The sequence below is a fragment of the Pseudorca crassidens genome, chromosome 21, assembly GCF_039906515.1.
Source record: "Pseudorca crassidens isolate mPseCra1 chromosome 21, mPseCra1.hap1, whole genome shotgun sequence".
In the NCBI taxonomy this organism is placed as follows: domain Eukaryota; kingdom Metazoa; phylum Chordata; class Mammalia; order Artiodactyla; family Delphinidae; genus Pseudorca; species Pseudorca crassidens.
The window spans coordinates 24,682,118-24,692,669 of NC_090316.1; the positions used below are offsets into that span (position 1 = coordinate 24,682,118).

Below are 10,552 nucleotides of genomic sequence, written 5' to 3' on the forward strand. Positions count from 1 at the left end.
AAATTATAATTTAGGTAGATGTCTTCCTCATGGATTACAACACAATGTGAAGTTACACTACTCTGAAATTTGTACCAACTGTACAAAAACAAAAGCAAGAGACCATGGAAAAATTATGTTCTTCGTGGCCTGAGAGCCTACACATTTTTGAGTAATTTAAAAGGGTAACTATGAGAGCCTGACATTTTTCTGTATCTCACCTCTTCTGCCTCTCTGTCTGTAGGATTTGTAAATCAAAGTCAGTAACATCTTAGTAGCAAAGGTCTCGTCTATCTCCCCCTCCTTCCCTCGTAACTAATCCTACTCAAATTTCCTCTCATCTTCCTGAGCATTTTCCATGAACAGCATTGCAAGTTTGTTTAAAAAAAAAAAAAAGGGAAAAAGGAAGTTTTACAAGGGTTTTGTTGGTTAATTATTTACTGATGGAATCACTCCACCAGGAGTTTGATTTCATTGGCTAGCAGTTGGTTTCCGTTGAATAGGCCCCCTGCGAGCTTGGTGAGCAGCTCTCGCTCTGTGGTTTCGTGGTCGCTGTCAACAGAGCTGGAACTTTGCTCAGGTTGTCGACAGCAGTGTTGGCTGGGGGGCCCAGCTCCGGCTCACTAGTCTCACTGGCCATGGACACCGCGGAAAGCAGGGACATACGCCAGGTGAGCCTGCCAGAGGGCAGAAGGGAGGTGACGTAGTCTGCTGTGATACCAGCTACATCCAGATTACAAGCCTTATCAAACCTACATTTGCACTGGCCTCGCAGACACAGAAGGAGCCGTTGTCTTTCATCAACAGGTCAATGCCACACACATTCATTCCCAGGATGTTAGACACCTGGATAGCTAGCTGTTTCCCGTGTTCACTCAATGAGCACATCATCCGTACACCACCCAGTGAGCAGTTGCTTTGCATCCTCCCATCTGTTGAACAGCGTAACATGGTGCCAACCGCACGGCCTCCCACAACAATGACACGTACATCCCTTCCGTGAGACTCTTTAACACACTTCTGAAACAGGTATGGAGCTTCATGGCGAATAAGATGGCTTAGATCAGCCAAATGGTGCTTATCGTGAGCCAAGAAAACTGCTTTGCCTCTATGGCCCCGTGTATTCCTCACCACCATTGGGAACTCCAGTACTTCAGCTTCATCAATCATGTTAGCAAAATTTTCATGACCACCATAAGAGAAGGTATCTGGCAGAGGAATACCATGACCTGCCAACTCTTGAAACGTCCAGAACTTATTACCACAGTTCAGGATGGCTTGAGGTCGGTTCATCCACCTGCATCCCATCTTCTCTAGATGGCGCAAAACAGTGATGTCACTATCACTTTGCACCCAAGGGGTTGGTACTCTCACTACCACCACCTGAGGGTAAGCAGTAATTAGTTCTCCTTTGATACGAAGACCCAGGTTTCCTTGCTCAGCTGTCAGCACCACCTCATCCATCACCACAGCCCTAAAGTCCAGTTCCTCCTCACAACATTTGGCTTTGAACGCTCGTAAGATCTCTTTTTGAGGATAGTCTTCCCTGATTCGACGATCTGTCAAAAACCACAACTTGGCGGCCACAGAGCTACACATCTTGATCTGCCTGTTCTTCGTTTTCTGGGATTACTTCCTCCTGAATGTAGACTCTTTCTAGGAATGTAGGAGCTCTCACAGAGTCTGAAATCTGTAGTGCAGGCTGGCAGGAAGGGCAGGTGAGAACTCTAGGGCCGAAGCTTCAGTCCTCTGCTGAAAAATCTCCCGGGCATGTGAACTCTTAGTTGTGGCATGCATGTGGGATCTAGTTCCCAACCAGGGATCAAACCCGGGCCCCCTGCATTGGGAGCGTGGAGTCTTAACCACTGCGCTACCAGGGAAATCCCTGCCAAAGAATTTTTAAAGAATTATTCATTTTTTACATGGAAAGAATAGATGAATCCATTATGTATATGTATATGTGTGTATGCATATATGTATATACATATACACAGAAATAAATATATTTCATGAACACAGAAATAAATAAGTGTCTGGTAGGACTTGTGAAAATTTCTGAGGTTGAGTCTGGGCTTAACAGAAATAATGCTGTGATTAATAGAGTTGCTGGTTTGGGCCCAGGATGTGAAATCTGTGGCCCACATGGCTCACATTTGCCATCTCAAGATCATGTACTTGTCAGTTTTATAAAGCTTATATGTTACATCACATGTATCATTTCTACTAAGGCAGGTATGATGAGAACAGAATAGGTGTTCTCAAAAGAGATGGAACTCGGGGCTTCCCTGGTGGCGCAGTGGTTGAGAGTCCGCCTGCCGATGCAGGGGACACGGGTTCGTGCCCCGGTCCGGGAAGATCCCACATGCCGTGGAGCGGCTGGGCCCGTGAGCCATGGCCGCTGAGCCTGCGCATGCGGAGCCTGTGCTTCGCAACGGGAGAGGCCACAGCAGTGAGAAGCCCGCGTACCGCAAAAAAAAAAAAAGAGATGGAACTTAAAAAAAATTGGGGATTGAAGGTCACAATGCATCATCCAAAAACACCAGTGTTTCTGGTTTAAAAACCAAGCAGAGGAAGAAAACTACCTATGTTGATTTTTTGACACTGTAAAGTATATAATAAAAGTCACCTTTCTTTTTTTTTTAAAATTTATTTAATTTATTTATTTTTGGCTGCGTTGGGTTTTCGTTGCTGTGCGTGGGCTTTCTCTAGTTGCGGTGAGCGGTGGCTACTCTTCATTGTGGTGCGTAGGCTTCTCATGGAGGTGGCTTCTCTTGAGCATGGGCTCTAGGTGCATGGGCTTCAGTAGTTGCGGTACGTGGGCTCAGTAGTTGTGGCTTGTGGGCTCTAGAGAGCAGGCTCAGTAGTTGTGGCTCACGGGCTTAGTTGCCGCAGCATGTGGGATCTTCCTGGACCAGGGCTCAAACCTGTGTTCCCTGCATTGGCAAGTGGATTCTTAACCACTGTGCCACCAGGGAAGTCCAAAAGTCACTTTTCTTAGTAGAACAAAACGAGAACTTCCAAGGTGAAGAGTGGAAAGAGAATCTCCTTGATTGAGTCAGAGACTCTGTTCCTGAGATGCACTTTTGCATCGAAGTCTCATTAATTCCTGCTGCTGCCACTGTGCCCTCCATAAGAACTGCTCTCCCCAGCTGTGGCCTAAAGTCCCCCTATCTCTGAGGCACAGCTGACACAAAGCTGATGGTTCAAAAAGACTTTACCAAAGGTCGATGGATTACAAAAGAGAAATAAAAAGATATACCATAATTTGAGTACTCCTAATCAGAGAGAGCTTATCTCCGGAGGTCATGGACCCCATCCTTCCTTACATGGAATTCTGCAGAAATGGAAAGGCCTCTTCTGGGTCCTTTCTACTGATTTCTAGCCTACCCCCAATGAGGGCAGAAATTAGCTTAATATATACCATTTGGGAGTGCCCCAACACCTAACCCAATGGAGATCACCTGAGTTCCCTATCCTGCCACAGATCTGGATTCTTATGTGATGACACGCATTTCCCTTCGGGACTGACTCTGGGGGTGATCATGCCAGGGCAGTCCTACCTTAACCTAGTAATGCAGGAGCCACCAAATACACAGGACAAAAGGTAAAAGTTCACAGTAACAAGGCGGGGGTCATTTGCAAATTGCAGTTAGTCTAGAAACTAAGTAGGAAAGATACCAGGAGCTTTGGTTTATATACAAAATAATTCTCAGGACATAGGTTAAATAAGAAGAAATGGCAGTATTCTGATTTAAGAAGTAGTCTTCTAATTTTTACTTGTACATTCAATTGAGTTTAATTAAATCTTTGTGTTATTTTTCATCGGTCTTTCTTGGATTTCAGATAGAGTAACCAACATCCTGGTTTACCTAGGACTGAGAGGTTCCTAAACTCAGGACTTTCTGTCCTAAAAGCAACAGTGCTGGTCGAACCAGGACAGCTGTCACTCTGATTACAGCCCCGACTGAGAACCTACTTAAACTATGAACTCTCTTCCAAGGAAGAGGCAAAAATACTTGATATTTTGTGTAAAGTTTCATGAACTACCTGAAACCCACTTGTGAACCCCCAGATGTTCATGGAGCCTGGGTTAAGAAATCCAGACTTATATAAATACATTTTGGATTTTTATGTAAACTTATTTAAATCTTTATTTCCTGAAGTAAAATCATACTTTATGCAAAAGGTCAAATCCAATTACCTTTTTGAGATTTTATATTATTTTATTTTATTTATTTATTTATTTTTGGCCACGTGGCACGTGGGATCTTAGTTCCCCAGCCAGGGATTGAACCCACGCCCACTACAGTGGAAGTGCAGAGTCCTAACCACTGGACCACCGGGGCACCCCTAGATTTTATATAATTTAAAATCAAGATTTACTTTGGTGTTTTTCCTTTTCAGTCATATCTAGAGACCGTGTTGGAAAATATCAAGAATAGAGGAAGAATAAGAAGATTTACTTGATACTGAGAAGTGGCTGGAAGGGTTCAGAAACTTGAGAGAAGAATTTGAAAAATATGACCCAGAAAAAATAGGTAAGGTAAATGTGTTTTAAGAATCATACTAGGTCCACATTTAATTATTTTGTACTTAAGAATAGTTCAGATTAAAAATAATACATATTCACTGTGGAAAAATTAGAACCTACAGGAAAGTACGACCAAGAAAATATACATCACCTAATAATTCCATTACTTGGTGACCATCACCATTATCATATTGGTATATTTCTTTCTTTTTTTAAAAAACAATAAATTTATTTATTTATTTATTTTTGGCTGCGTTGGGTCTTCGTTGCTGCACGCGGGCTTTCTCTCATTGCGGCGAGCGGGGGCTACTCTTCATTGCGGTGCATAGGCTTCTCATTGCGGTGGCTTCTCTTGTTGCGGAGCACGGGCTCTAGGCACATGGGCTTCAGTAGTTGTGGCATGCGGGCTCAGTAGTTGTGGCACACGGGCTCAGTCGCTCTGCAGCATGTGGGCTCTTCCCGGACCAGGGCTTGAACCCGTGTCCCCAGCATTGGCAGGCGGATTCTTAACCACTGCCCTACCAGGGAAGTCCCCATGTTGGTATATTTCTATCAAGTCCTTTAAAAAGTAAACAAATAAATAAAACAAAAATTAGGGTCAGCCCCAATTACTTTTATTTGTGAACATAGTTACTATTATATTGTGAACATTTCAACAAACCATTAACTAGAATTTTCACATGAATTTTAAAGTCTGCTCAAGATTTTATCAAATGACCATAAAAAACCCTACTTTTTTCTACTTTACTCTCAACACTCTACACTCCAATATTCCACTTCTTGTCACCAAATGTGTGTGGGTTTTTTCCACACCAACCAATTCTCCAGTTCTCTGTGGGTGTCACCAACTGGATGTCCTATGATTTAAATCAATTCTGCTACCTGGAGATAGCATCACAGCTCTCGAGTTACGGGCTTAGTCTCACAAGAATGCCTTTCCCCACTCCAGACACCAAGTGCAAAGTCCAGGTTGTCACCTGTGCTTCGGACAAACGGGTCATGAATCAGAGGTTCCCATGACCCCTCCTCAGGTTCAAGAATTTGGTAGAATGGCTAACAGACCTCAGGAAAACAGGTTACTTACTAGATTACTACTTTACTATAAAAGGCTACAACTCAGGAATAGGCAGATGGAAGAAATGCAGAAGATAATGTATGGGGGAGGGGTTCGGAGCTTCCATGCCTCTCTGGGTATGCCACCCTCTCAGCACCTCCATGTGTTCATCAGCCCACAAGCTCTCCAAACCCTGTGCTTTAGGGATTTTTATGGAGGCTTCATCACATGGGCATAATGGATTATTAACTCAATCTCCAGCCCCCGCTCCACCGAAGATGGGGTGGGGCAGGGCTGAGCAGCCCAAGCTTCTAATCATGGCTTGGTCTTTCTGGAGACCAGCCCCCATCTAGGAGCCCAGCAAGAGTTACCTCATTAGAACAGGAGACATTCGTATCACTTAGGACATTCCAAAGATTAGGTTCTTCAGGGGCTCTGGGTCAGGAACTGGGGTCAAAGACCATATATTAGAACAAAAGATGCTCCTAGCACTTTTATCACTTAGGAAATTACAAAGGCTGTGGGAGCTCTGGCCAGGAACCAGGGATAAAGACAAAGTATGTGTTTCTTATTATATCACATCACAATTCTCCAACTAGTGTTGGGCATGTAAGTTATTACCAGTTATTCACTATTATATTTATTATATTTAATAGTTCAATGAATATGCATCCATTTTTGTGTATTTATTTCTTTAGGACAAAAAAATTGTGAATATCTTTAGGAATATTGCCAAAATTGCTCTTTAGAAATTCCAATTCACATTCTTACTAACACTATATACACACACCAGCATTAGCTTCCCTGGCCTACATTGGGTGTATTAGTTATCTATTGCTGTATAACAAGTAACCCTCCCACCCTAATTTGTCAGCTGAAAACAGTAAGCATTTGTTATCTCTGAGTTTCAATTGGTCAGGAAGCTGGGCTGGGTGTCTCTGGCTCAGAGGCTCTCATGAGACACAGTTCAGCTGTCAGCCAGAGCTGCTGAATGAAGCCTGAATCCGGGGAGGATCCACTTCCAAGTTCAGGCACTGGCCGTTAACCAGACACATTCATTCCTTGTGATGTAGGCCACTCCACAGGGCAGCTCACAACACAGCCGCTGGCCTCCCTCAGAGCAAGCAAGCAAGACAGAGAAAGTACCCAAGAACGAAGGCTCAGTCTTCTTATAACCTCATTTTGGAAGTAATGTTCCATGATGTTGCCATATTCTGTTTGTTACAGCAAGTCACTGACTCCAGCCCACGTTCAAGGGGAGGGCATTATACAAGGGCATGCACACCAAGATCTGGAGACTATCACGGTATTTTCATTTTGATAAAGCTTTGCCAAAACTAACAACTCAATTTTATTTTACTTTGCTTACATTTGATTACCTGTATAGTTGAACATATTTTTTTTTCTAAGTTAATATTTTATCTAGTAAACTAATGTTTATTGAACATTTACAATTAGCCAGACACTGAACTAAGCATTTTATGTACATTTTTTCATGCAGTCTTCCCAACAATCCAGTAATGAAGGCACTATTATTAATCCCATTTTACAGATGAGGAAACTGAGACACAGATTTTTTTGTTCGTTATCAAAGATTATGTGACTGGTAAGTAAGGAAGCTCCACAGTCCATGCTCTTAACTAGTCTTGTCTTATATGCTTCTCATGCCCATGTATGTATTTGTACTTTATACATATGTATATATCCATAAATAATATATACAACTTTATTTTAAAATAATACATACATATGATACTGTACAAATATTTTTGAATTTTTTTCGCTGAACATTGTTTTTGAGATTTATATAAGTGGATACATGCAGATACATTAGTTCAGTCATTTTGGCTACTGTGTAGTATTCTGTGGTGTGAACGAATCATTTCCTATTTCTTTAAGACATATTCACATGGGTATTATTTATTAGAGATTTTAAAGATAATGGTTTATCTTATAGGTTATTTGCAGTGTTTTTGGTTTTTTTTTTTTTGCGGTACACGGGCCTCTCACTGCTGTGGCCTCTCCCGTTGTGGAGCACAGGCTCCGGACGCGCAGGCCCAGTGGCCATGGCTCACGAGCCCAGCCGCTCCGCGGCATGCGGGATCCTCTCGCACCAGGGCACGAACCCGCGTCCCCCGCATCGGTAGGCGGACCCTCAACCACTGCGCCACCAGGGAAGCCCTATTTGCAGTGTTTTGATTTCTACTGATTTGTATCAATGTTCTCATAAGGAAAGGTTAGTTTCAATTTCTTCACATTAGAGGTAATGCTACACTGAACAGCTTTCTATACATTTTCTTGAGCACATTTTCTAAGACTTTCTCCAGAGTAGACACCTCAAATGGAATCATTGTCCAAAATCGTTGTGCAATTTAGTCAACAGCAATGTATAAAATTTTCTGCTTTGACTATATCCTTGCTGTGTTAGTTTGCTAGGGCTGACATAATAAAATACCACAGTCTGGGTAGCTTAAACAACAGATATTTATTTTCTCCTAATTCTGGAGGCTGGAAGTCAAAGATCAAAGTGTCTTCAGGTTGGTTTCTTCTGTGGCCTCTCTCCTTGGCTTGCAGATAGCTGTCTTCTCCCTGTGATGTCATTTGGTCTTCCCTCTGTGAGAGTCTGTGTCCTAATTTCTTCTTCTAAGGACACCAGTCCTATTGGATTAGGGCCCAACCTAACAACCTCATTTTACCTAAATTACCTCTTTAAAGATGCTATCTCCAAATAGACACATTCTGAGGTACTGAGGGCTAGAACATCAACATCATCATATGAATTTTGGAAGGACACAATTCAGTCCCTAACACTTGCAATAGTTGGTTCTATCAATCTCAGTAGTTTCTAAAATCAGTTTAATGGTTGTAAATGGTATTGTGTCATTTAACCTGCATTGACATGTCTATTTTCCATACTAGACAGTAGTACTTGAAGCTAGGGCCTTTGTCTTACTGATCTTTGTGACCCCACTGGGCAACACATAATTGGCATTTAGTAAATACTTACCATTTGAATTACATTTTTAAATCAACTTGAAGACAAAGAAGCTAGTAGGCTCTGCAGGCTTAACCTGGTTAGAATTCTTATTTTCTTCTAGGTTGTTTTTATTAATTTCTTAAAATTCTATTAAATTCTTTTAAGTTGTTTTTTTTAATTTCAAGATTCATAAGGTACATAGTTGTCATTCATGTAAATAATTCCCCGTTTTGATTATCCAGTTTGCATCTTATCAAGGAGTTCTGCTTTCTTCTTCTTTTACTGTGAGTCTCTGAAAAGCATTTCCCTGATTTTTAGAAATCTCAAGAAGTCTAGGCAAGGTGGGGACACAGTAAACAAAATGCGAAGTCAACCTAATTTGCTTTGGTTTTTAGTTCTGCCAAAGGTATGAATCAGTTGAGTTAAATGAAGATTGAGAATGAACCTAGAGATTAAGTTATCAATTGGAAAAGATACTTGATCTAAGCGTTGAGCATTTGTTTGTATATATTCTTTCATCATTTTATGAATGACATAATTTTATAAAATTTTAAATTAAGTTAGTCTGAAATATACAGGTTCTAATTAGAAAGAAATAACCTTTCACTAAAAAATTTCGCAGCTGCCTTCCTATTTCTGGATGTTTTAGCAGGGAATGAGCTCTCCCTCTCTGGACTGTTGTAGCACCTTATATGTAGTTGTTATCTTGTATAAATGACTATTAACATGGAGTTTTAATTCTCCAGTTGTAATATAAACCCCAAGAAGATAGTCACTATGACTTTACAGCCCTATTGTGTCTTATACATACACAGTAGATACTCTAAAAAAAATATGCTAAATGCAGTCCCCAAATTGTTCCCCACCATCCTCTCCATGACTCTTAACAGGAAGAAAAAATTTAAAAACCCAGACCTATGATTTATGTGGCAACTCTGTAAGTAGCAGTGTGTGGTTCTCTTTCTCTCTCTCTCTCTCTCTCTCTCTCATTCTCTCGGAGGTTGGAAAGAAAGATTTCAGTCCTGAAAAATTTGACTTACATCTGCAGGAGGAATATTCTGACGATTTCCTGTAGAGATACAACCTTGTAAATAGTCCCAATAGCATTAATTATTTGGATCTTCCGAGAAATGTGCAGGATCACAATGGTGAAGGAAGGGATCACACACAAAATCCTCCCTGAGCCCATCCACACGCTCCATATTGTTATTTCCTTTCTTCTAATCCACTAAGTCCTACCAGACTATTGATAAACTTTCAAGGAGACTCAGCTCCTTAGGTTCCTCACCTTTGTGGTGCTATGTCTTCCTGGAGACCTTGAATTGTGGACAAGTGGCAGTCTGGTCCATAGATGGTCCACGAGAAGTTGGCTTTTAGGAACAAAGGTGTTAACATGAAACTACTCTGCGTTGTTACTAAAATTATTAGTAATGTTATAACAATGACTTTCATGGAAGAATCAGTCTGCCTTCACTAGCTGAGGAGGTTACCACAGTGCATGGGGGGATACAGAAGTGCTAATCTGGTCTGACTGACTCTGTAATATTCCCGACACCACATTTTATTTTTAGCTTTGGTCTTCTGCAGCACTTGACCTTTTGCCTGGATAGAGCAATGTACTGTGGAGCTCAAACCCATAACCCTCCCTGTCCCATGCAATGTAGGGCATGTATGTGTTAGATATGCCTTCTTTGGAAGATCTGCAATCCAGAATGGTCTTTTAGGACAAAGCAAAATGGTTTATATTCACATACACACACAGATACTCATGCACACACACCTCTTTGGTAACATTGCCTTGCATGTCTAGGGACTTCCCTGGTGGTCCAGTGGTTAAGACTGTGCGCTTCCACTGCAGGGGGCATGGGTTTGATCCCTGGTTGGGGAACTAAGATCCTACATGCCGTGAGGTGCAGGGGTGGGGGGGCAAAAAAGTTTAAAAAAAACAAAAAACATTGCCTTGCGTGTCTGGTAAGACAATGTTTTTTCTTTTACATCTCTTCTGCCATCT

At 41.6% G+C, this 10,552-nt stretch overlaps 1 long non-coding RNA gene and 1 pseudogene across 1 annotated transcript; both read right to left on the reverse strand.

Annotated features, from left to right (window-relative positions):
• Positions 1–404: 404 nt before the first annotated feature.
• LOC137216001 (beta-citrylglutamate synthase B pseudogene) lies at positions 405–1,633 on the reverse strand (annotated as a pseudogene).
• A 991-nt stretch (positions 1,634–2,624) lies between these two features.
• On the reverse strand, positions 2,625–10,060 carry LOC137216006 (uncharacterized). Its single transcript, XR_010939537.1, has 2 exons — positions 9,830–10,060; positions 2,625–5,069 (listed from the first exon to the last, which is right to left on the reverse strand). It is a non-coding gene; the product is annotated as an uncharacterized lncRNA (long non-coding RNA).
• Positions 10,061–10,552: the final 492 nt, after the last annotated feature.